This window comes from Rhea pennata, chromosome 15 (genome assembly GCF_028389875.1).
Source record: "Rhea pennata isolate bPtePen1 chromosome 15, bPtePen1.pri, whole genome shotgun sequence".
Taxonomy (NCBI): domain Eukaryota; kingdom Metazoa; phylum Chordata; class Aves; order Rheiformes; family Rheidae; genus Rhea; species Rhea pennata.
Window position 1 is genome coordinate 16,944,754 of NC_084677.1, and position 24,403 is coordinate 16,969,156.

A 24,403-nucleotide genomic window follows, 5' to 3' on the forward strand; every position below is an offset into this window, starting at 1 on the left:
CACTGCAGGTCCATTAACATAAGCTCCCTACTGTGATTCTGAAGTGTCCCCAGATGCGTAAATGCCATTATTTTGTATTGACTAATTCAGCATCAGGAGGGGGATGGGAAATGGGGGAAAAAAAACAGGAAACAAAACAGCGCACAGCTTCAAAAGGGCTGTTTTAGATGATGTGAGTCATCTGGAGGCCTGGTAACCCACCTTGGGCCATGCCCTTTGGGGGACAGTACCTCCTTCTGTAGTGCAGGACTTCCCCAACCCAAATAAATTTTCCTCTTTGAAAAAATAAATGAGGAGGTGCGCTTCCTTCTGCTTTCCAAAGTCTTTTGGTGTTTTTCTGCTGCTTCTCTCCAGCAAAATGTTGCGATCAGGCCCCCAACAGGGGGACCAGTCACCAAAACTCCTCCAAACGCGTGACCTGGGCCGCCCCGGCAGTCCGAGGCTGCCTCTTCCCCCGCGAGCTGGCAGACGCCCGCCGGAGACCCAGCGTATCTCAGTTCACGCAGCGCGCCGACAAGAGCCGGGCCGTCCTTGCGTGCTTGCGGCGTCCAGAAATAGCTCCTCTGACCTTCCGTTCCCAAAACACGGGTCGCTCGCCCAGGAGGCTCCAGGAGGGCTGGACATGGAGCACAGGCCTGTTCTGGGCTGTGTGTTAGTGGGGGTGGGGTGGGGCGTTTTTTGTCTTATTTCCCACTTCTGGCGCAGGCCTCGCTTTCCAGCCCGGCTCAGGTATGGCCCGTACGGCTCACGCCGCCGCCGCGCTCCGCGTTGTTCGCCTCCCGGCGCCCGCGCGAGCCGGTCCCGGCGCGGGGCCGGCCGAAGGCGCGCGGCGCGGAGAGCGGCCCCGCGGCAGGTCCCCTCCCCGCCAGCTTTCCGCGTCCCTCGTGGAAAGCCACGGCGAAGCGGGGCGTCAGGCCGCCGCGCCCGAAGGAAACATCTGCTCTTAAGAACAGGAACTAGCGCGAAGGCAGCGCTCGGCCTCGCGCCGGATGAGGCCGCGGCGAGGCCCTGGGGGAACCGGCAGCGTTTCGGGGAGCTCTCCCCCACCGCGGGGCGGCGGCGAGCGAGGAAGGAGGAGGCCGCGGCCGCGCTCCCCTCCCCGCGCAGGCTCGGCCGCCGCCGCCGCCGCGGCGCTTCGGGGACGCGCGCGCGCGCGCGGCGCCGCCGGTTCCGCCTCCTCCGCCGCCGCCGCCGCCTCCCCCCCGGCCGCCGCCATGTTGGATGGTGCGTGTGGGTGTCAAACCCAGCCAGAGGCGGCGGCGGCGGCGGCGGCTGCTGGGTACCGAGACACCCCCCTGCTCGGCTCCTTCCCCTTCCCCTCGCCCTCTCCTCCCGCGCCCTGCTCGGCGCTTCCCCGCACGCAGCGCCAGGTCAGTCCGGGAGAGCCGCCGCGGGGCGTGCGGATGGCGGGGGGGGGGGGGGGAGAAGGACGGCGGAAGAGCCTCCCCCGCTCCCGTCCCCTCCCCCCCTCCCCCCGCTCCCGTCCCCTCAGCAGCGGGGTGCGGGGTAGGCGCGGGAAGGGCCCCGCGCGCGCGCGGCGCCGGGGGGGGGGGGGGGCTGCGCGCGCCCGTTGGGACCGTTGGGCAGGTTGGGGGGGGGGGGAAGGCGCCGCCGCCCGGGGGGCGCTGCGGGGGCGGCAGCGGCGGCGGCCGCGGCGGGGCAGCCCCCCGCGGGGGGCCGGGGTGGCCCTTTGTTGTCTCCATTAGGCTGATAGCAACAGTTATTCCCCATCATGGCAGCCCCGGCTGCGAGGCTGCGGGAGCGGGAGGCGCTTCCAGGATCAGCCGGAGTCGGCATTGCCGGGAAGATCGTGCGCTCGCAGTTTTCTTCCTGTGGTGTAATGTATATTCTGGTAATGATTTAAAAAACCGCCGGGAGGGTTTTCATTGCGAGCCGTCAAACTAAAGTTTTGGCCTACCTTTCCATCGCTGTGTGGAGGCAGCTGCGTCTCGGGAAGCCACCTGGCTCGGGGATAAATGTTGGCCTACCCCAGGCTGAGAGAAATGCCGGTCAACTTTTTAAAATGAGCTCCGAAAGATGCGTTTTGCTCACTAGAGGGGCTGTATCAGTAATTTCACCAGTGCATTATTAACCTCAGTTGCTTTTTTTCCTCCCTTCTTCTTCTCCTCCTCCTCTCTCTCTCTCTCTCTTTTTTTTTTTTTTTTTAATTAATATAGTCTGTTTGGAAAGTGTGGAGCAGTATTTTTTTTTTTAATTTAGTCTTTTGTCATTTTTTTTTCTTCTCAAGCTTCACTACAGTACTTCTGATGCTGCAGATTGGTTTTGGCTAGTCAGTGTAGGTTTCTGTGTGTGTGAATCGTTTTATTATTATAAAGTATATTTAAACAAGAATTATCACAGGCTAGCAACAATGAAAGTTTCCTATTAAAGTTGTAACGCATATTAATAAAATTTATTTGATCTCAGTTTTTAGTTGGTTGTATCAAGGGCGTGTAATGCCTTTCTTTTTCTTTTTTTTTTTCTCTTTTCCTTCCTTTTTTGTGTGTGATGTGGTCACAGCTGGCAAGCTTAGTTATATTTAAGATTTACATGAATTGGAAGCATTTCTTTTTGTTAATATTCCAAGAAAACATCCTGAATTACACATTTTCGTCAGGAGACTTAAAATACTTTTCCTGACTATTAAAGTGTGTTATGGGAATTACGGACTGCAGAGACCGACATTAGGGGTTCAAATGGTAATTCACACCACAAGATTCAGTTTTATTATTCTCTCCACTGAAATATATATTTTATGGTAATGTGGAACTCTTGCATAATTCTGTGTTGATATGTTTTGTGCAAGGCAAGGTCACAGTAAATTGGACTGTTATGATGTAAGATATGAGATGTTAGATGATGAAAAAAATAATCTTGTAATAATGTCTTCAACAAAGTAAAACGTATTTAGAAAGTACTACTAAATTTGTTTGCCATGGCTGATTCTCAGACATGTTATTTTCAGACAAACTCATAAATAGTGTTTTATTTTGAAAAATCAAAACTTTTGATAAATTTTGTTCTATAAACTTGAGGTAATGATAAGCTAGGTAGATATATTTTCAAAGATGATATAGTTAAATATTTAATGTATGGAATGTTATCAAAAATTATCCATTACAAATTAACCCTTAATATGCATTCCTGAAGATGAACTGTGATAAGGTTGAACTGGCTACAAGTTATGCTTCAGGAAGTTTGACTTCCTAGTGCTTACTGCTTGATGTCATAAAGTAACTATGCAGCATCATCCCAATGTGATGACAGTTCTGCTACACAGTAGCATTTAGAACAAGATCAATTATTTTCTCTTAAGTGACTTACCTATACTGACAAATGAAAACAAGTGTCTGCCCTTTAAGAAGTGAGATATAAGATACTTAAAAGATGGACCTTTGCTCTTTGGGAAAAAAAAAAAAAAAAAAAAGGCCAAGTCCCTAGAGAGAAGCTAATTAGCTTTGCATAATATTTGAGAATGAAGAGTCCTAGCTGGAAGTTAACTTGTGGTCTTGTCCTAGGAGGAGAACAGATCTTTGAGACTTGACTGTCAGGTAGTTCCAGTGGTAATGCTCATGTTGTTTTTCACATCCATTATTCTTACAGTCACTTTTAATGAATAGTCGACAAACATCTGATGTCCAGTACAACAGCACTGCATAATGGAGTGATCATAAATGAATTCTGCTTGTACTGACCACATCATTATTTACATAACTGGTTAATCATGCTAATTTCATCCCAGCTGTCAGCCATTTGATTACTTTAAAACTGAGAGCTTTAAGAAGCCTCAAATCTTGGATTGCTGCTGTGAGATGTCAAAGGCCTAATTTGTTGGTTCATAAAAGCATTGATAGTCCTTATCTTGAGACAGAAATTTGTGTTTTTTTTTCTTGTAGGGAAATCGTTACATCTTAATCTGTTTTAAGAGCAATATGTTACAGAATAGTTTGTGATATTCATGATCCTACTTTTATTGGATCTCGTACTGAGGATGGGGAAAACAAATGTCAAGGCTTTTAATGGTGGCCATTGGTTTTACCTGGTCCAGAGTACAAGTTACTGTAAAACCTTTATGGAATGATTAGTCCTCAGGAAACAACTTTCCGGTCTTCCAGTGCCGTATTTGCAGAGTGCTGAATTTTCTCTTGGGATTTTGCTAATAGAAAATGAAAGGTGTCTGGTTTGCATGAATGTCTGTAATGTTCTTTTTCCTCTTTGGCTTGCTCTGATCCATGCAGGGAAAGTATTGAAATGTACTAGTATCCTGCTGTCTTAAGTGCCTCAAAGAGCAGCATTTTTTTTTCTTTCTTTTCTCTCTCTCTTTTTTCTTTTTTTTTTTTTTTTTTTTTTTTTTTTTTTGTGTGTGTGTGTGTATTTCAGTAGTCTGGCTGCTCATTAAGAAAGCATGAGATGCTGTGGAGGAGAACAACGTGTATGCTGTCCTCTAGAATAAAACCTGCTAGGCCTAATTGTAGGCCCGCTAGCATGACTATACTTTGATTTAGTTATATACCAGGATATGCTGAATAATATGCCATAAAAAGCTCCCAGAATTAATCAGTTTTGGTGGCTGGTATATGATTTCTTCCCTATTCTGTGGTGGGGGCGGGGGGGAGAGGAGGACAAGTAAAATGCTTGTGTACTGTTGTAAGTAAATCAGAGAACGTAAACTTCAGGTTGAATCTAGAACTAGGTGATTATAGAACTTTAACCTCAGCCTCAGCAGGAAGTAGAAAGTTACACAAAAGCTGGTATTGCTTATTTATCATTTTGCAAATACAAATTTGGCTTTGATTTTTCAGATTTGGGGTTTGATTGATTTTTTTCTGGTAATATTCTAAAATACAGGTAAAAGACAAAACAGTTGGAGTAAACATTTCGAAGTTGTGTTTTGTAAGTAACTAAATTGTAGGCAGTTTTTAAAGAGAGTTTTTAGAGAGTCTTAGGTTACGGAAATTGAGTTCCTTCAAACTGTACTATGTATGGTCAGAGTTATCACATGAAGTTAAATTCATGTAAATATCTTTAATATTAAAGTTTGTGTGAGTGGAAGAAAATTAAGAACTATTCTGAGTTGTCAGTTTGCAGTGTTACTGGCAACTGGAAATGTTTATCAGAATTTGGTTTATACTTCACCATAGTACATTTTTATATGGAAATATTACTTCAAAAATGGTTTTTTTAATAATATTTTTACTGCAGTGTTTTTCTTCTCTGTATATTAGATAATTCTTAACTCAGTCTTCTTTGGTATTGTTACAAAAATTGGTCTCAGAACCGATACCCAATTGCTTTAATTGTTAACAGTGTGTATATCTGTTTTCATGTCACTTGAGGCTGTTAACATAAATGCCTCTAACTAGTGGCTTGAACTTATGCTCAGAGTCAAACCTGGATTGTTCACACTGCCTATGTCTTGGCTTGCACTCTGACTTGAAAAAGCCAGCTCTCTTTCCAGGTGGGGTAACATGAGCACAGGATGGGGAGTAGCTTAGGCGTGAACAGGTCCCCACTGGCAGTACAAATGCAGCTGGCTTTCGCGATACGACTACGTAAAACTAGTCCCAGCACAGGACTGGCTACATCACTGCTTTATTGGCTCTCCTTATCTTAGCTTTGTGGTGGAGGCAACTGGGTAGAGTTCTAATGAATCTGAAACTCAGGTAAGATTTTTTTTTCTGATGCAAGCAATTTATTTTTAAGTAATATTTCTCCATCCAGAGTTAGGAATATAGTTCCTTGAACTGCTTAAAATAATTAGTCTGAATTCCTGTATGAGACTTCTGATATTATGCAGTTCAGTTATGTTGTTGACTGTTCCTGTCTTTCCTCCAAGTACTGTTTTACTGATGTTGGCTACAGATACTGATTCTTCCATCATGCAACTGTGTAATCCTAAATTTGCAAGGCATGAAAAGTAGAATAGTTTTGGGTGGTGAGCCAGAAGGGAGAGCATTTGAATGCAATCTGGTTTTATGGAAATGGTACAAAAACCATTTTTCTTTTTTCTTTGTTTTAGACTTCTCTTTCCTTCCTCCTACTATCTTGCCCTCATAATTACCTTGTACTTTAGACATATATGTATCTATTTTAGTGCTTATTTGAATCACAGTCCTGTTCCCTATCTTCACTGAGGTCATATACATGTATCCATTGTTCAGATTTGATTACCTTCAATGTTCAAATCCAATGTTTCAGTGGGTGTTCTTTTTCAGTAGGAAGTTCTGTTCTTATCTCTTATACCAATCTGTGAATCGTTTACTTTTTTATCCTTATAATGCAGCACTTAACAATATTTTTTTAAAAAATAACTAATACCTTTTTTGAAAGTTCAAAGCACCTTATTAAATTAAAAGCATGGCAGGCACCTCACCGGGGAGTATTTTGTTATGTCCATTCTTCAAGACAGAAATTGGAAGGCTAGTTTGTCTTATTTGATCAATATAGTAGTAGTTAAACTCAGGGTCAGTCTTCTGGGACTGTTGTTCTAGAAGGGGCTACTTAAGGATAGACAGTGGAGTCTGAGGGTAGTGGATAAAATAGCACATCTGTTCCTCACTCTAAAGAAATTCTCCAGCCAAACATTGGAATTAATCTCACTGCAGTATAACCTTATAGAGACATTCTGCAGTTCTCCAGATGTCACTTACATAATGTAATGTCTTCTAAAATCAAACTAGTAGTTATCATTATTTAAAAAGCAGAAATCCAAGCAGAGTGAGCTTTCTACTTTGTTTGTTTGGTCTGTTCTGCTTGGTTGGGTTTTGCCGCCTAGAAATACTACCATGTATGTTGTATCTGGATTAGTTTAAAATGTCAGCTTGGGTGACAGGTGCTAATAATGTCAGGGATGTTCTTTTAGTTTTTTTTTTTTCCCCCTCAGTTTGGAATTGTATTAATTTGCAGACTTAACATCAATTTTGTAGTTTTTTGAACCTTTACAAGGGCAATAGTCTTTTCATAGCTTTGCTAGAACAAAGACATTTTAAGAATCTTAATAGTGAATCGTATAATCTTATTACAACTGCTCCTGACTGTTTAAATCACTTCCTTGCACCTAAATAACAATCTGTCACCAGCTATTTCTTGATTGTAGTTTTTGTCAGATGCAATTTATTCCCCTCTGTGTTTTTGTAGTGTTACATTTTTTTTTCCTGATTGTGCAACCCTTAGATTGGTAAGCAATTACTTTTTCAAGCTATTTTACTGACTTCAGTGGGACTAATTGTATGAGTAATTGCTCACTGGTGCAAGGGTTTTACAGTTAACAGATTTGTTTGTAGGACCTAGTGGACAAAAACACTAAAAAGTTGATTTATGCAGTTCCAATATTTCTTAAATAAAGGTGAACAAAAAGTGTTTTAGAAGACAGTTTCCTTTTCTAAAACACAGGCGTGAAAGACTCTCCCAGACAATTCTCTGTAGGTGGAAAGTCTGCACTCAAGTGGCTGGTTGTGTGTTATTAACTGGGTTAACTGGCACCAAGCGGTATTTTGGTTCTGCCATTCTCCTGATTTTTGTTTTTTAGAATTGCTGCATTTGAAGCATTGAGGATTTCTTCAGTCAGTTCAGTTGACCCAGTTGCTACTGCAGCTGCCTTTCCACTAACTTTCAACTCTGTTTGGACAAGAATGAGGCTTGTGGCAACAGTAATAAGGTAGAGATGTTCAAGCCAGCCCATTCTCTATCCCTATAAAATCAAAAATTTAACATTGTTCATTGAGCCTCATCCTTCAGTTCTAAATAGAACTATTTTAATATGCCTGTCCATTTTCTGATAGATGGCTAAGTAGAATATACTCTGCTATGTGGTATATGTAAAGGAAAGCACTGGAATTATTATTTATAAAACAGAACTTTAATGTTTTTAATTATTCAGTTATTAATCAGTGAAACACTTAACCAGCTTTTGATATTGCTGGAATGTGAGTAGCAATGTCTGTTTAGAGAAATATGAATCTTGCATGTATGGCAGTATTCAGATTTGGGAAAGATCTGGTGAATCTCTACAACACTTCTGCTCAGGTATAAATTCTCTTTGTATAATAATCATTAGGGAGCACGAGACTTGCATCTGTTCTATTATCTAATGAAATGTTTTCCTTCAGAGCCTCTACTGACTTATCATATTGTTTTAGGATTGCTTCTTGTAGTGAATCTATTTAAAAAAAAACCAAAAAACAAAACTTGAAATTCTTATTAGTGCTGAGGATTTTTTTTTTTGCTGCTTTTTAGCAAAATTCGTCCAAGTTAAACTTTTGTCTACCAACTTCATAGCACATGTCTCGGAAAGTAAAGATAAATCTTCTGTTGGAATGTTTTTTGATAAAGGCTACAGCTGACACCAAGTACTTCTCGTATCAGAAACATGCAAATACCGATCAGAAGTCAATATTTAATAGTTTAGTTGCAGTTTTTGACAATCTGTGCAGTTTTCTCCTGTGTGTTCTTAATGCAGAAATTTCTACATGCTGCTCAGGAGAACAGTTGCGCTGGACTATAATTATTCAGCCCATGGTTTTTGTGCTTCTGGAGCAAATCAGCTGCTTTCCAGAGATTATAAATGATTGATACCTGAGTGACTCCTCTGTGAAAGATGCTTGTTTTCGTGTTTACTAGTTTGCTTGTAAAGATTAAATAAGGAAAAAATTACAGGAATGTTTATAAATGATTTTACTTGTTTTGTAGAACTACTGTTTTAGAGGAACTGAAGTAATAAATCCTTTTGTGACAGAGCAAAATCATTTTTAACTGCTTTATTGCAGAGAAGCACTGAGGTATTGCATCAAAGGGTAGGAAAAGTTGGGGTGGTTGTTTTTTGTTTTTTTCCTTGGGCCATAAAATTTCTTCAGTGTTGCATTTTACTACAGGGTGAGTGATTTAGAAATTTAAAACATTGAGAGAGAACAAAAAGCTTGTGGGTGTTTCTTTTTTTCCTTTTTTTTTTTTTTTTTTTTTTTTTTTTTTTTTTTTTTTACGTTCGATCATGTAGTGAATATTCTCTATTTGCCTAGCTGGCAAGTTTAAACACAGTGACTAGTATAATAGATGTTTTTGTGTCTGTCTTCCAACTAATAGTATCTACATATTTTTAATTTCACTAAAATATGAAGGTATGGTGCCTTCAAGAGAGTATCTATTTATGCTTTAAAAGGCAGAATGTGTTGTGTAACTTAAGATGTGTAATAATGAGAAGTATTCTGCATGATGGTAATCCTGTACTTAGATTGCAAGCTGCTGACATTTTGAAGATGTGAAGAATAGAAGAGTTTTATAGGTTGTCTTCATTACACTATTTTTAATATGCTGCTTGATTTTTTTTTTCTTCTGTTCTGTAGTTTGTGGCCTAGATCAAGTGAAGTATGTAAGCAAGTACTGCACTTTAAACATGTGAGAAATCTATGGATTTGGGATTGGTCATATGCTTATAGTTGATGCTGAATAAGGCATGTTGGTTTTCTTAGCATTGTTAGCTTTTTCCAGATGTAAATGAAAGAAACATACTTGAGCATCCTGAATTTAGAGATGTTTTGTTATGTGTGTACAGGCACAGAATGGCGTCTGGGTCCTTTGGGGCAGAGCCAGAGTTTTAATCTTTTTTTAAAGTCTGCTTGGATGGCATATACAATACTGTAGAGCTAATTGCTTTCCTGGGAAATGAGACTTTTTTATATTAAATTTCACTTTTTTAAAAAAGAAAAATAAGTTTAAAGGGGGGAGAGTCGGCTGCTTCTGTCTCATCTCTCCCTCCCCTCCTTTCCCTCCCAGTCTATACTTTACAAAAAGGCCTTAAAGGCCGTCGGAACGTACTTTGTTTTTTTGCCTACAAATTCAGAGCTCAGAAATTGAGCAGTTGAGGGTGGATGGGGATCCTGAAGCAGTGCTTGGCTGCACTGGGACACTGTAATTGTTCTGCATGGGCACTTGGAGGTGCCCATCGAGAATGCTGCGGTGCTAAGCTGGAGACTCACAGAGGTCCTGTACACCAGCTATTTATGTAAGGAAAAGAGAGAAACATACTGGAATAAGTTGTCTTGCTATCAGTACAAGATGTTCACAGTGGAACTTTTACCATGTAGCAGAACTGGTAAATTACATATATATGTGTGTGAGTATAGGTAGTGTGTGCATGAATTGTCATTTTAGATGATTGAATTTATAATGGTAACACTGCTGGTAACAGGGTAACTTTTAGAATTAAAAATATATCCAGTGCCAATGAAGCATGTGAAACTGGTGTGTTTTTAAATGCTACTACAAGACTTACCATCCATGAAGCTCAGCCTGCGTTTTATCACAACTCCTGTTTTAATGTTTTTCATAAATTGCTGTGACTTTTGCATCTTTTCCTTTCGTGGGGAACCAGAGTGAAAGGGAATTGAGCACTAGCCTGGTTCTTACATGCTAAACAGATGGAAATGAAAGTCCCCTCCCTCACTTACTACATGCTCTCTCCTTACAGGTTGCTACACTGTTTTGATTAAAGCAGTTCTATTGCCAACTCCCAGGCCAGAGGGCATGCGAGAGGAAAAAAGTCTCTGATTCAGCTCTGTGATTAACATATCTTTTTGTGTTTGTAATGTCATCATTTCACAGAAGACAAAGTTCCAGGAGCTTCAGAGAAATGCAGGGTTGTCAAAAAGGCAAACGTGAAAGTGGAAAAAAAAAGGTTTATTTAAAATACAGTAGAAAGACTTAAAACATTTATCCTAACCTATGAAAGCTATTAAAAAATTAAAAAAAAGCCTTTGTAGGTAAGCATTAAAGATTTAATAGTATTAATTGAACTAAGCCGTGGGAGTTAAGGATATGTAGGCACATGTGTAACTGTATGTATTCTAAGACTTTATTAAGGAAGCTAAGTTATTGAATGTTGCATTAATTGTGCCAGTTTATAAAGGCTACCTTAACAAAAACCTTCTTATTCTTGGACTTAATTACAGTAGATACCATTTTAACTGCAAGTGTGAACAAATGTGAAATATTTATTACCATTTTTAAAAGTGCTGAGGAACAGAGAAAGCCAGACTTGGCATACCTGAAAAAGGAAAAGAAGCAGAGCACTTTCTACTCTGCACTTTGGATATTTGTTTCTTTATATAATTTATTTAAAAAAAAATATTTGAAAGTTTATCATAACATAAAACTAAATGCCTTCTATTATTCACTTAACAGTGAAAGGAACTTAATACTGTTTTACTGAATTATGATATGATTCCTTTCCTCGTGATATTCTTCTGTGCCTGTTGTCACAGTCACAGATGACTTATTTATTTTGATAATTATGCTTTCATGTTTGTCCATAATGTGTTTTCTCTTAGGATAGCAATTTTTATATGGCTACCTAATTGTGATAGCTTTTGGCTGTTCTTAGTTTAGAACTTACACTATTGGGAAAAAAAGACTTCTTGCTGGAGGAAGAAGATGGTCCCTCCATAGCTTTGTAAATAGATCACAAAGACTAATCTGAGACAAATCTATGGCACTGTAACAATTCGCAGTAGCCTAGTATTGAGGGAACAATGCTTTTTTTGTTCACAAAATGAATACTCAATGTTAAGACGGATCGTCTGATTTGGACACTTGCAAGCCAGGGAAGGCCAGGTCCCTATACCCTTTGCAGGAAAATGAACAATGAAGGCTTCTTGAAAGTGTACTGGTGATGGTACCCTGCTAACGAAACTGATGTCCAGAGAAAAGGAATGACAAACGAGGATTTGAATGACTTGGAAGTACTGGTGTGCAGAGACACTACCATCCTCATCAAGAGGGATAACAAAATTGAGGGTGATCTTAATATGTTCGTTTTTCCTCCTTCTGGAAAATGGTTGCTGACAGTGTAAGGCAGGTTGTTTGAGTTCTTCTTGCTCAAAATGTAGTTCCTGAATGATTCAGCATGATACTGTACCCACGCATTTTAGCAATATTGATGAATTCATTACCCTTCTGTTAGCTGATGGATGTTAATGGGCTAGAATTTCTTCTGTGCATTTGGGCTAGATGGAATGCTCTTAGGGGAGGAGGGGAATAAAAAAATGGAGTGGGAGAGTTTTTAAGTCACTCTTTTTTTCTGTTTATAAATCTAAAGAGAGAAAATACTTTTAATAACTCAAATTAAAATAGTGGTTAAAAGAATAGGCATCAGTACAGGGATACAAGCCAGCTGTGGGAGATATAGACAGTAGTAGTATTACACAGTAGATTTGCCTTTAAAAAAACCAAAAAAGCCCTGAAACTGTCTGTAGCTATAATCAGCTGCATCAGAAATATCTGAGGCTTGCGTTTTGGATTACATGTGATGGATATTGCCCTCTACCTTTTGGACTCCTCATGTGATATATGGAATCCTGAGGACATGTATGCATTTGCTGGTTGCAGAGCATCAAAGCTAAGAGGATATAAAATGTTCTCTACAAGAGCTGACTGGAAGAAAATGACCTTTAGTAATGGAACAGGCACAGATGCTTTTTAGTAACAAGTCTTTGTCATCCTCTTTGAGAAGAGCAAGCTAACTCCCACTCAGATAATTTTCTGTCTAAATGTCCAGAATAGATAAGAGTATATAGAATATTACTGCTGAAGAATAGATTTAGAAGGCTTCTGGAACTGTTATGCTGACTGTTGAAAGTTGGTGCACATCCGCACAGGAAAATGGGATTCACTGGTATCTTGAAGTCAGAATTTTAACTCAAAAAACCCAACAAAAATATTACTAAACCTTATAACAAACCTTTGCATTTGGGAATAGGAATGATTCTTACTAATGCCTGAATGAAGCAATCTGAATGTTCTATGTGATTCTGTGTAGCATGATGCGGGGGAAAAAATCCAGAAGACCTTATCAGGTGGACTAATTTTTCTTATCTTTTAGTGCTTCACTTCCATCAAAGATAGGCTTAAGCATATAGTTCAAATCAGGAACTGGGACAGCTCACAAGTAGACTAAAGTGACTGGCAGTATTTTTGAGTGCTGTTTCATTGTGAATGTAAAACCCAGTTGAAATCCAGGCTGCTGCTGAAGGGTGCTGTTGTGCCCTCTCCTCTAGCTGCACTTTTTATCTGCCAGGCAAGCCCATTCCTTTAGATGGAATTGTTTCTCTGGCTGTGATAGTAGTTGTAGGTAAGTTAAATGTCTCTGTTAAGAAGGTCTTGAGAAAAGAGGCCAAGCTGACTGTAAAAGATTTTGGAAACTCAAGGTCTGTTTACAGTATGCTAAGATAAAGATATGGAGGAATAAGAGGGAAAGGTGAACAGCAAGTGAACAGCGAATGAATTTGGCTCTTACTGTTACTAGCAGCTAGGTAGCAAAAGGAAATTTGCCAGTAAAGAGAACACTATTCATTACTTTTACACTATTATCTATTGAAGACAAATCCCAACTTTAAATCAGCATCTTTAACTTCACCACTCAGTATGTACTTTCAAGATGCAGCTTTATATTTTGTCTGAGGAAATGTAGCTATAGATGTTAAAATTAATGTTACTCCCCTTGTGGTGGATTTAGTAATTCAAGTGACTTTGGGATGAGTTGGCTTGGTGACCCGATCTGTCAGAAAACCCGGCTATCTGTATGTACAGTCAGTGCGTCAGATCAGCTCACCAAACTGATTCAGCCTATCTCTAGATCTGCCCTGAGGGGCAGAGCAGGCAGGAGTCTGACTGCTGCTTTCAGTAGCAGCCCCCCCGGAGTAGCAGAGAATAAAACTGTAGCTGTGAAACTACAGCCTCCCTTTCTGCCTAAGCTTGACTGTTGATAGTGGAGCCAGACACTTTGTTTTTCCTCATCCTGCCTCTCAGTTTCTGGCCTAGGTAGTGCCAAGGTGCAGTCTTTTACATAATTAATTTTAAACTCAATTTAAACTTAGAGAAAGGAAACTTTGAGATACATGTGCATTTATATATTTTTTTTTTTTTTTAAAAAAAGGTTGAGTTAGTTACTGGTTACTACATTAAAATGTCTTTTTTCTAAGTATAGCCCTTTTGTTGCATTTGATACAGCTTGCTAACAAGGACAGCATGTTATGTCTGTGCATTAATTTAAGCAATTGTTATGTATTCTTTGCTCAGTTTCTCAGTAGTTACAATTTTTTTCCTTTTAAAAAAGGATGGATTTCCTTTTCTATTAAAGTAGTGATGTGTTAAAATAGCTAGAAAATTAGTGCTTCTGGATTGCATACTTCCGTAAGTGAAGCCACAGATACAGGAAAGCTAAGCAGTTGGGTATAATACCAGCTTTTTTACTCTCTTTCTTAAATTCATTTGCCTTCCAGTACCCACAGCCCCTGTATGTTTAAATATGATCCTGTACGCCTGGCATAAAACCTTGATTTTGGCCAAAAAGCTCCTACAGCCGAGTGCATAGAGGATTTTAAGACATGTATTTCCTACTTTAGAATTTTATAGTGACTAAATCAGTCATGAGCATAGAACTACACATAGCTTAATTTATGAGGTTAAACTAACCTTATGTTAATCATTACCAGTTACGTTATAGTTGAATTAAGACCGTGTGTCGACTTTTCAAGGTGAGTGTGTAAGTATGGTAGCTGTGAGTAGTGGAACTCGAGGAATTTTATGCTGAGAACAGGCATTTGTGAGTGTAGGTAGATTACTAAGTCAATTGCCTCTTTTCCTGAAGATTTACAGTTTGTGTTAGCAGACAGTATACCTCATAATTTTAACTGAAAAAGATAGTAATATTTTGGGTGTAAGAATAGATATCTTCCTTGAACAATCCTTGTCATTAGAAATTCATGTTATACAGTAAAAGTATTAATTAGTCTTTCAGCTTCCAGCCCAAGCAGTAGTAACACGGAGAGTTAAACTGATGTTTTTCCCTAATCATTGTCATGATTGCCTCTGGCCTATTGAATTTATTAATGCGATTGCATGTCTGTGGTGTGTAGGTGGATAGGAGAAACTGTTCATAATGATGATGTGTGCTTTATAGTAATAAATTGAGAACTGAAATTAATTGGTGAAATCTCTGAGTAATTTTAAGTAGCAGATAGCAAAATATCAGCTCTCATACATGAACATAAAATATATATGCATACAGTTTTTCTTGTCAGTTGAATTTTAAAAACTGACTGCATGAGAATCTTGTGACTTAGTGGCCATAAATAACATTTTGTAGTGTTACAGATTTTTAGATGGTATTATTTCCATGTGTATCTGTATGAGCCCCTCTAAAGCTCAGCTTAATAACTAGTTTGTAAATCTAGATGGCTTCTCAAAAGAAACAAAGTGATGCTGGTGAGAAGTGAAGTACCTTGATTTACAATGGTTTATTTTTTTTCTCCTCTACATAAGAAATTTAAAAGGCTATATTCTTCCCTTTCCCCCAGTGATCAGAGTAGCCTGTTGAATCTGTCTGTCCTGAAGCAGAAATGTAGGAGAAACTGGAGAAAATGCGTACATTTCAGGATGGTTAAGATCAACAGGAATAGATCACTTCTCTGTTCCAAGCTGCTGTGTACAACAGCCAGCATTTCCAGAGTGGTAGTGATGTGGAATGTGTAAAAACATTGAGTTGCTCATAAGGTGCCTGATTAGTGATAGGTATTTTCTTAAATTAGGCCTCTATATTGTGTACCAGTTTGAATGTGCTTTTACTGGTCAATTGTTGAAAAAAGAAATACACCAAGCCTGTGTTCAAGTTGGTGCATCAAGGCTCTGAGTTGGTGGGAGAAGATAGAAAGGCTTCTGTCTTTGGCTGTTTCCTGTCACCCGGTAAGCAGGCTAAGTGAGAAGGCTGGACTGTGCTAATCACTGTGAGATTCTAAGACACATCCTCTGGCCAGAATATCGGGTATCTTCCTCTCTTCCAAAATGAGAATACAGAAGGAGAGAAGTATCTCCTACTGTCTTTAATTCAGTTGAAAATACTACTCAAATATACAAGGTAAACTGAATTTATTTTGAATTGTTGCCTTTTTGTTAAGGCATATATTGGGTGATTTATTAATTAATTCTTTTTCTTTCTTTCTCTGTGAGAATAAAAGATGAAATGCTTTCATTCAAGTAGGTAATCCCCAGAGAACAAATACCTTTTGAGAGTCTGAGAGATATTTTCACTGCAGTGTTAGATTAATTCGCATTTAGAATTTCTGTTTCAATGTGTAATGCCCTGATGTTATGCTGTTTCGTAATTTTGCAATATTCTGTTATTCATTATACATCTGGTACTTGGTGTATTATGAGTGAAAAATAAACGGAGATCTGCTGCATGAAATGAAGGTAGTACTGTTGACAACACTTGACCTAGCCATAGGCGTAGGAATGTGTTATTTTTAAAGAGATGTTGTCAAAGCTTGTAATCCTAAAATCAGAGCTCCAGTGTAGGTCGGATTTGGATCGTTTGCAGTGATCTGCATGGCTCTTACAGAGACTGTACCCTTTCACAGCACTCTGGAACATATTTGTCGCTTCCTCCCATGTTGTCGATAATTCCAGCTGTGTTACCAGCTATACAAAGTCAGATGTAACTGCAGGTGTCAAATCACTGGTGACTTTGGCTTTGCAGGTCCGGAGGTAAAGCAGTCAGGGAAGGCTGCCATGTTCTCAGCTCTGAAATGAAAATTGTTAGATTTCTTCTTCCCCCCTCCTCTCTTTTGTAGGCTGTGTGAATAATAAGATAAGCTCTCCATTGAGCTCAAGTGCTGCCCTCGTAATTTAAGTAGACGTGTAATAAGAAAAGGTGTTACGGATAAAACATGGGCAAATTTGTATATGAAAATCTGTTTTACAGCTAAATTGCTGTACAAGTTAGACTTAATTTATCTCCGAGTCAGAGGTATGACTAAAAACAGCGTGGAATCTAACCTTGAAATTCATGAATATGCATGAATTCGAATGAGAATTTCTTTTGGCATTAACTCTTTATTTAAAGAAACCATTTGACCACCTGCTGTCAGTGAAAGCTGACTTTGTTCTGTCATTTATAAAAGGGAGTGGAAATTTTCCAAAATTTTTATTTTTTGAACAATGTCCTCTTCTCAGAAATTATGCTAAGGAGGAAAACAAGCATTCAGACTTTGTAAAAATGTAAATTAAACCTTTCTTCTGAAGTTAGCCCAGTTCTTCAAACTATTTATCAATCTGTATTCTTAGCTAATTTTGTAAATAATTTTGAAGGTTAAGGGAGGGCATTGATGGTGGTTTTGCTGTCTTCATTTTACTGTTTTACTCACATGAATTGCTATTTGCTCTGCTGTACAATAGCACAAGAGAGCTACTAACTGTGCTGGTTGTTGGCTTTTATGTATTGTGCCAAGCTGCTTAGCTTCTCTCAGTACTCTTCTCCAAGGCATCACAATGTACATTTGCCCCTCATCCTGTTTGCTTTCAGAAACAATGTTTGTATTACAGTAGCATATTATACAGTAGGCAGTAAAATGATAACCTTTTGGTCATCCAGTTGTTCTGTTTGAGTTATTTACGAATAGGGAAAAAATATGAAAGAGAATTAATTAAGCTTGAGAATTTCTTTAGCAGTGTAGGAATAGAATGAAATTTTTGAAGCAGTTGAAGACTTTCTTGTGTATCTAGTGTGCATATATATAATATAAAGTCTTTGCTGTCATTTTTTCTGAGTTATTATATGCCTTAATTTTAAATAAAGGCATGTGCTCCATTTACTGATCAATGATTTCTGGCTCCTCTTTGTGGGAGATCAGGATTTCTAAAAGCACAGTAGTTTTGCATTTATACACAAGTTATCGTAGGAAAACTAGAATGAGAATTACAATGTCAGGCAATTTTACTTTGCCATAAATAAAAGGTGGCTTATTGTTACAGTTTGGGATGTGTTTGGGATGCATTTGTGTGTGTGTGCTTTTTGCTCAGTGAAGATGTGGTGTCAGTTTGTCTGTCTGGGGGAGGCTTTTCCTTAGCATTTGGCAACACTTGCCTTTTAGTCTTAATTCTTTGCAGACTGGTTAAAAAGCACTCTTCAGGCCCTCGTTTCTCTAATTTATCCTGGAAAACAAATCCCCTAGCATTGCCTGCCTCTGTCATTCTATTCCGATGGCAAGGAGAGCAAGACTGAAGATCAGACTTCTAGCTGTTTGTAGGTATTCAAATCTTACAGGTAAAGCATGTGCTTCTGTTTTTGTAATACATTGGAAGTCCTCATAGCTCTTTCAGCACATCTTAGGTAGGAAAGGTTCTTGTGGCTCTTTGAGGCTTTGTATTGCACTTGCACTCCTTTGAAATTGTATTTGGATACAAATATCTGGGATGGTACTGTTTGGATCCTTGATCCTGAAGATACACTTTCATAGTACTGAGCTGTTTAATAGCACAGTTGGCTTGAGATAGCCCCGCTATGTCCCCAGTATTACAGTCTTGCTCTCTGTTGTCAGTGTAGCTGTTGTAGACTGTCCTGTGAACCAGATAAGGGAACTGTTTTGAGCTGTTTGAGTGCATTTGATAATGATAGCCATCAAAATGTCTTGCTATTACTGTGCTATGGATCTTTGGATGGAAACTTGTAGTTATCTTTCCATATATTTTGGGAAGGGGGGAGAGATGATTTTATGTAGAATAAGTTGTCTTATATCTGTGCAAACTGACTTGATATCACAAAATAATGAGCCGATTAATAGCTTTTCTGAAAGTCATTTTGTATACATGATACTGAGAGTAAATGACTAATCTATTTTGTGTTGTCTAATATACTGTCCAATGTAGAATTAAAATTCTATGCCAGTATTCTGGCTAACCTTGTTTTTATGTTTAATGTTTGTTTCTTTTTAATGTCCATTTGATGTGAGAGACTTCTCAAACCTATCTATACATATATATGTTTTTAGACCATACTTAGCTGGACTATTTATATATTTACTTTCAGGTTTGAAGTGAAGGGCATTTTATCAGAACAGACAAACCCTAGTTTGAGTTTTACATTCCAGATATGTGAATGAATTCTGTTGAAAGTCTGTATATAGGTGGATTTGTATGGCTGTTTCTTTGAACTAAGTTTATTAAGGACTTTGTGGCTTGGCCTCATTTCTATGTTAGTCTTAGTGAATTAAAGATGGTTTCCTCGTGTAGATTTCATTTAGCGAATGTAATCTCTTGTGAGAAATCTGCTGAGTTTAGTCAAGAATTCCTTCTGTCTGCCCCTTTGTATCTAAAAAAGCACCACGAGAATTCAGCAGAGTTATTTCTGTAATGAAACTATTAGAATAGGAAGAGGAAATCAGGTACTCACCTCCAAGTTACTCTTGACAGCACAAGTAAACTTCACTTTGTCTATCTATCAAAAGATGACAGGCTACCTCTAAGCCAGAGAAAATGGGCTGTGGGGACTGGGGGGAAGAAAGTTTGGAAGGCTCATCTAAACTGAACAAGACAAAACAATTCCCTCTTCCCCTCCCTGCTTAACCTTTTAAAGAAAGTCTGTTCAAGCTGATCATGCCTTTCCTGTTGTTAGCAAGGAATGGTAGCTTCAATCAGCTAGTTTTACTTTCTGCTGTAATTGCAACTGTACTGTTCAAAAGGCAAACACTGATTTTTGCAGAAGTTGCAAGTGTATTGTACTTTCTTTTAGTTTCCTAGCGAGGTGTTAATTCACTGAAGTCTCTGAAAAAATAAACTTTATATATAAAAATATCTGATCATACATTAAAAATGTGCATAAAAATGCACTTTTATGCAATAGAGATATTTGGCTCTTTGATTTCTTTAACCATAACATAGGCTGTTACAGTATTCCATGACCTATAATAGTCAAGTAAATGTTTGTTTTGTGTAGTGTAGAAGCAGACAGTTTGTAAAGCAGATTCCTAAAGGTATATAGAATTCTTGGAGTGAGTGTTACAGCTGTTGCTGAAATAGTTATCTCATGTGTTGTTAAAACTAGCATGTGGAAAAAAAAAAACCTTGTCAACTTTCCACCCCTGTCATTGTTTGCATTTATAATCTGATAAAACAAAATTCAGAAAAATAAAAAGTATAGACATTAATCTAGTTCTTGTTAAATGTCTTTGTTTTCATGAGTCAAAGGTAAAGTAATGAATCATGTCAGCTTGTTAATATGTAAACCTTTGGACTGCTGATTTTTGAGTCTATAATAGAACAAGAAATGAGATTTTTAATTTTCTGGAAAAGTAAAGAATACTTGTTTCACGTAATTCAGCATAATCTCTTCTTGAAATGTTTGCTCTGCTCTTGTTTTTGCAAAGCATTATTCTTTAGGTTTGCTCTGTGGTAGCCTTCTTTAGAAGCTTTGCAAGAGTGAAGCTTCCAATTTGAAACAGTTGTCATAAACTGGGCCTACTGCACGTATATGAAGTCACTTGCTTGTTTGCTTTTGGGGTGCAGTTTTTTTTTTTTTTTGTAATTTAAATAATAAATCCTAAACATAAACCTGACCTTTCCATAAGTGTGGGGTTTTCTGCAAACCATTTATGTACTCAGTGAGGCTATAATTTGTGTTCTGATTCTTGCCTGTGCTTTGCAGCAAAACCACAGGTACTGTTCCTTCGTTTAGATGGAGAATCTCTCTCCTGCGTGGAGAGCACAAGTGGGCCTTGGATCATACCTTTGTTCATTTGGCTGCTTCTTTGAAACTAGGTACACAAGTTACTAGTGCTTGTGGTTATGCTGGGTGGTAATGAACGTTCTTCACTTCCTGGTGCTGTTTTGTGGAGCTCGACAACTTTAATCTGCCCCTTTCAAACGCAGGCTAGAGTGAGATTATTTTCACTCTTTTCTTACTGTCTGCCTTGCAGCTGGACTTAGGATCGTGTCAGTGTGCAGTGAGTCTGGTCAGCTCACTGATTTGGCAAAAAGCTAATGTATGCAACAAGGCTAATTTTCTGTTAGATCTGAAGCTGATTAGCTTTACTGTGCTGTTGCATGATTACTAGATTTGATGCAAGAGAGGCAAAGGTGAAGCGGTTGGAGGGATGGGAGGCCACTGCTTTTGGTGTCATTTAATAGTTAAATGGCATAATAAGTAAAATGGCATCCTGGCTGTCTATGGGCCTGTTTATGTTATGATTATTATTAATTCTTCAGTTGTATTTATTTCATGAGCCAAAAGTTGATGTTAGGGCATCTACATATTCCCATGTACTGTAAAATTTATATTTCCAAAGGTAAAGTACACTATTAAAATGATTTTTTTCAAAAGCTTGTCAAATTGCAACAAAAATTAAAAATTCTTAATTCCTTAGCTGTGGAGGTACATGTAGCTGAGCCACTTGGTTGTATAATCTAGTTTATTACAAAAAAAAAAAAAAAAAAAAAAATGCTGATAAGGTCTCTTATCCCTGGCCCCTAAAGAAACAAAACTCTCATAAGACAGGAATGTTTTTCATAGATTTACATCTGGTTAAAAGGCAGGAAACTGAGTTAGGAATATGTGATCTGTTCTCACAGTGAAGGGTTATTTCCAGTGAAGTGTCCTGCCAAAGATCTGTGCTTCTGCAAATATTTACTGCAAATATTTTGCAGGTCATTTCTAAATACTAAGGTGGTTGAATTGAACCATAGTAGTCAAATTTGAAGTTAATCTTGAATATTTCAAAGGAATGGAGAAAGATTGAGATCTGATGAGTGATAAGATGGCAGATCAAATTGTCTCAATGCATTTGCACATAGAAAAGAAACGATCCCAGATCTTCATGCAGAAATTAGAGGCAAAACTACTAAATGGCAAATGGTACGATGGTACGTTAGAAATTATTCAATAAAGAATATAAATCATAAGCAGTAAATTGTTATGTTGCAGAATAAACGCGTTACGGCCATATCTTAAATTCTTGGAATTGCATATGTCCCAAGAAATAAGTGTAACATGGAAAGACAACACGGATGATCAGAGGTATGGAATAACTTCCAAACAGAGGGATTAAGCCTTATGGCTTGAAAGGAAGCAGTCACCTTCTATGAATTGAGTGATACAAAGAGCTAAAGATAATTTGCTGTTTCTTAAAACGTGAGCCTTCTGTCTACACCTTGAGGAATAAATGTCCAAGTTTAAAACAATCTAAAAGAAGTACTTGTTTTCAGAGTTCAGTTACTGCACTCACTGTTGCTGAAAGAGAAAAATAAGGAATACTACTCGCTTGAAAAAGGTATTAGGGGAGACGGAGGGAGTGTTCCAATTAGTCACAACTGTTAAACTCTGCACTAGAGGTTGTATCCAACATATCTAAGCTGCTTATCTACTGATAATGTAAACAAGGGAATATACATGTTCCTTCCTCATACTGTTTCCATGAGGATTAATGTCTAAGACAGGATGTTGGACTTGGTGGACTTTTTATCTAATTGGTTTGAAATGTTTTTCTGACTTTGTTTTTGAGGCTTCGTGGTGTATACTCAACTGTTTTTTCTGTTTGAGTGATAAGCTCAGCCCTTGTGGGGCGTTTGTATTCTCCTGATCTGGGTTCCGTATTGCAGTATACCTCTCCTCATGGTTAGGGTAGCACTTGTATCCTCTGCCTCCAACTTTGCCAAGTAACAAAGCTATTGCTTACAGCCTGTTCTTAGTTCTTTGTAACCGCCTTTCTATCAGATGTTGCCGCCTCCTGACATATCTTGTTTCAGCTTTCTTTCTGAACCTTCCTGAATCTACTCTGGACAAAAGGAGTTCGTTAGGTTAAGTAACAAATCTTTATTAATGAAGCTCCTTTTGAGGGTAGTGGATTAGGGAGCAATCACCGGAGCAGGTAAACCAGCAGATTTGAACAGTGGTAACTTTTGGCATGAAGCAGCAGTGCTGAGCCACTGGGAAAGGGACTATCGGTTGGACTCTGATATTATCAGTCTCATGGCACACTGCCTGGTTCAGTCCTAGCTTCCATGTTGTGGATCTGTTCCATTCATTTTGTGTAGTTTAGCTATCTTGCAGTGTCTACTTTTCTTCAGTTTAGTTTTGTATTTTGTTTTGTGTTAATGTTTAGTTGTGATTGTGGAGGAAAAAGATAGCAGCACTGGACATGTAGGAGTCCTCCTAAAAATAATTCAGGGTTAGTAACAAGTATATCTCTGCTTTTTTTTTTTTTTTTTTTTTTTTAAGGACTGTTGGTGAACATATCATCTGACTAACAGAAAAATACCATTTAGACTACTGTATGCTGGTTTTTAGCAACTGTGGTTAAGTGACAGTACATAGGTAGGACTGATTATGGTTCAGATGTAACGAAGAACTATTTTTCACGCATGGTGCTGGCTGCTTGTTTCGTAGTTTACTGGGGTTGCTTAGATCAATTCTTCTTTCCATGATGCTCATGACAGTCAAAGTATCAGTGTAGTTCTTTTATTACTTGGCTGCGGGCATCCTACTACAGGAATGGAAAGCACGTTAGTACTGGAGCTACTTACGGCAGTACCTTAACACTGGTTCAAGTCCAGGTTTGTGAACAGAACATCTTTCTTGGTGTGGATATTCCACCGAAAGAGAAGCCAATGTGGCAGTTAAGAGTGCTAGATTTTATTGCATGAATATTTACTTGCAACGTTTAGAATCAGTACAGCATTTCAGTACTTCCCCCACCACCACCCAGGTGTGAGACAAATGAACAGTACAACTTGCCACAATGTGAGAGAGCTGAGGCTGATCTCTTTTCAGGCCTTTAAAAGTGTGAGATGCCCTGCAGAAGGCAGTCCTGGGGTAATCTGCCCACTAGGGAACTGTCTTCCTTGCCCAAATGAGATGAGGCTGCTTTTACCCTAAAGAAAGAACTACTTGTTTTTCTTTCAAAAGTCACAGTCATTTTTCTTGACTACTAGTAGAATTCTGAGTGTTCTTGCCTAACAGAGAAATACCTGTTTTTTTTTCTGAATCCTGTTGAACTCTTGACCTCACTTACGTCTTGAAGTGATTCTTGCCCTATAATCTTTACCTCTTTATTGATTGGAGGAGGAGTGGTGCTGAAATGTTTATGTAGGATCATCTTTTTCAAATTCTGGGTTTATGAAATATATAACCCCCCTAGGGCTATAAAAGCCGCTGGAGGAGGTGACTTGTCTATTGCTACTAGTCATCTGACAACAGATCAGCATTCCTCTTTTACAGTTGGATTTAAATATTGAGGAAAGCACTAGGATGGTGCAGTTTACCTGAAGTTTAATATTAATTTCAAGGCTAAGCTAATTTTCCGTGATAGTGTAATTGTTTTTATTCTGCTGAAGATTAACTTCTGTGGAACGTTGTAAAATACTTTAAGAATCAGACTTGTCTTGGGGTAATTTAACTCACTCAGAATTGTTCCCTAGAAAGGGTGTATGCCTTTGTATGGAAGAAATAATAGATCTACGCATTGTCTAAGTTATCTATTAATTCTACTTTTGTTTTAGAGTGCATGATAGGAATTTGAAGAATGATGACAAAGTTGAACTTAAAATTGATGCTTTTGTACTTTCCTATGTTTTTCATAAATGATCC

General features: G+C 38.7%; 1 protein-coding gene across 4 annotated transcripts in view; it reads left to right on the forward strand.

Annotated features, from left to right (window-relative positions):
• Positions 1-614: 614 nt before the first annotated feature.
• EPN2 (epsin 2) overlaps positions 615-24,403 on the forward strand; it is a 49,066-nt gene continuing 25,277 nt past the window's right edge. For 2 of the 4 annotated variants that reach the window (XM_062587921.1, XM_062587924.1), the window contains exon 1: positions 1,207-1,370. The gene's annotated coding sequence lies outside the window, so the exon portion shown is untranslated. Of the gene's footprint in view, positions 730-1,206; positions 1,371-1,739; positions 1,853-24,403 lie in introns of those variants that run through there. The other 2 variants (XM_062587923.1, XM_062587922.1) reach the window with 2 other exon arrangements.